The following is a 2500-nucleotide window of genomic DNA, read 5'->3' on the forward strand; positions in this document are numbered from 1 at the left end:
AGAATATGGCCCGTGTGATCTACATACTGTAGCAAGGGCAAAAGACGAGGGAGATTTTTTATTTATATCTGACTGTGTCATATTAAGCATTATTTGTTCAAAAGACTTAAACTTATATCCTGTCCTCTGAGTAACACCAACGCATGTTTATAACAATAACCTGGGGGAGTATATTCATTTAAACTAAAATATTAATCTGGTTTAAGTCAGGTTTTACTCAAACAGAGCACATCCAAACTATGATCTGTAATAATTTAATTTACAATTAGTGCTTTGGTAGAAAGACATCTAATGTTTAGCAGCCCTACCTTCATATGATGTTTATTTTCAATTTTCATTTTTTTTTCAAGTTTTCAAGACCTTACAAAACTATTTCTAAATGATTTAGTGAGAGTTTTGTGTCTGGTAGTTCGGGGAAAAGACACAGTCTCTATATGATATCTAGGTGACGTCTCAAGGCAGCTCGCAGATGTTCAGGTTAACCAGTTTGTCTGCTCCTGACCTGGGCCCCAGTTAGTCAAATACTGTCATTATTAAGACTATGAGCCAAATTACTAGAGAGGAGAGCAGCACCTTCCCTGGAGGGATGGAGTCCGTCTCTCTTTAGCAGGTCAGGTCTACCCCAAAAACTCTTCCGATTGTCTATGAATGCTATTCTCCAGACACCACTCAGACATCCAGCCATTCAGTGACACTAATCTACTATAAACCTCGTCACCATGACGAGCAGGGAGGGGGCCAGAGCATATTACAGTGTCTGACATCATTTTTGCAAGTTCACAAACCTCTTTAATATTATCTCTAGTGATCTCTGACTGGCGAAGCTGGACATCATTAGTGCCAACATGAATAACAATTTTAGAAAATCTACATTTAGCATTAGCCAGCACTTGTAAATTTAATCTGATGTCAGATGCCCGAGCCCCTGAAATGCATTTAACAATGTTGGCTGGAGTTTCTATTTCCACATTCCTTAAAATAGAGTCACCTATGACCAAGGCTCTTTCAAAATGATTTTCAGTGGGTGCATCACTAAGTGGAGAGAATTGATTGGAAACCCTAACAGGAACGGGAGAGTGGTGTCACTTTGCTGAGTGAGTATGCCGTCAAGACATCACCCTAATGCCCTGCTGCGGGGGCTCTACAGCCTGAACCAAACTGTGTGTGTTGCTCACTGTACTACCCACATCCGAAACAGTTTCTACTGGCTTCTCTTTCTCACTGACCTCCACTAGCATCCGGATGCGTGTCTTTAACTCATTAACCTTCTCCGTCAGCCTGACTAATTCCTTACATTTATCACATGTAAATACATTTACATTTATTCATTTGGCAGACGCTTTTATCCAAAGCGACTTACAAAAGAGGAATAATACATCATAAACGAATCATCTTAAGGAAACAGTGGTATGAAAAAAGTGCATTACAAAGTTTCACTAGCATCAGAATAGTAGTATTCAAGACAGATTAAAGTGCAACAAGAATATATATATATATAAAATTTTTATGAGTGACTGGTTAAGTGCTCATGGAAAAGATGTGTTTTTAGCCAGTTTTTGAAGACAGAAAGTGAGTCACCTTCATGGATGGAGTTGGGAAGGTCATTCCACCAATGTGGTACAACAAAACCGAAAGTCTGAGAAAGTCTTTTGGTGCCTCTTTGTGTTGGCACAACAAGGTGCCGCCAGCAGGCTTCTGGTGGGAACGTAGGGCTGCAAAAATTATTTTAGGTATGCTGGAGCAGACCCAGTGACTGTTCTGTATGCCAGCATCAGAGCCTTGAATTTGATACATGCATCAACCGGCAGCCAGTGATGAGAGACAAGGAGTGGTGTAACGTGCTCTCTTTGGTTCATTAAAGACCAGATGTTCTGCTGCATTCTGGATCATTTGCAGGGGCTAGTTGCACATGCAGGGAGGCCTGCAATGAGAGCGTTACAGTAGTCCAGTCTAGTTATGACAAGTGACTGGACAAGAAGTTGTGTGGCATGTTCAGAGAGGAAGGGTCTTATCTACCTGATATTGTAGAGTGTAAATCTACATGATCTTGCGGTCTTTGAGATGTGGTCTGTGAAATTTAGTTTGTTATCGATGGTTACCCCTAGATTTCTGACCATTTTGGAAGGTGTTACTGTAGTCGCACCCAGCTGCATGTGATGTTGTGTTCAACAGCAGGGTTGGCTGGAAAGACATGGAGCTCAGTCTTGGCTGGGTTAAGTTGCAGGTGGTGTTCCTTCATCCAGGCCAAGATGTCTGCCAAACAGGCAGAGATTCGAGCAGTCACCGTGGTGTCGTTGGGCTGGAAAGACAAGTAGAGCTGTGTGTCATTGGCGCAGCAGTGGTAAGAGAAACCATGTGCCTGAATGATGGTTCCCAGTGATGTTGTTTGTATAGAGAAGAGAAGTGGCCCAAGCACTGAGCCCTGAGGTACCCCAGTAAGTAGCTGATGTGACTTGGACACATCACCTCTCCAGGCTACCTTGAGGAATTTAACCAGTCA

General features: G+C 42.2%; 1 protein-coding gene across 4 annotated transcripts in view; it reads left to right on the top strand.

The window, feature by feature from the left end:
- LOC127436167 (cingulin-like protein 1) overlaps positions 1 to 2500 on the top strand; it is a 27400-nt gene that overhangs the window by 18355 nt on the left and 6545 nt on the right. For 2 of the 4 annotated variants that reach the window (XR_007896345.1, XR_007896344.1), the window contains exon 15: positions 1022 to 1094. The exons of the other annotated variants lie outside the window; for them this stretch is intronic. The gene's annotated coding sequence lies outside the window, so the exon portion shown is untranslated. The remainder of the gene's footprint in view (positions 1 to 1021; positions 1095 to 2500) is intronic. 4 annotated transcript variants of the gene reach the window in all.

The sequence above is a fragment of the Myxocyprinus asiaticus genome, chromosome 46, assembly GCF_019703515.2.
Source record: "Myxocyprinus asiaticus isolate MX2 ecotype Aquarium Trade chromosome 46, UBuf_Myxa_2, whole genome shotgun sequence".
NCBI lineage: Eukaryota > Metazoa > Chordata > Actinopteri > Cypriniformes > Catostomidae > Myxocyprinus > Myxocyprinus asiaticus.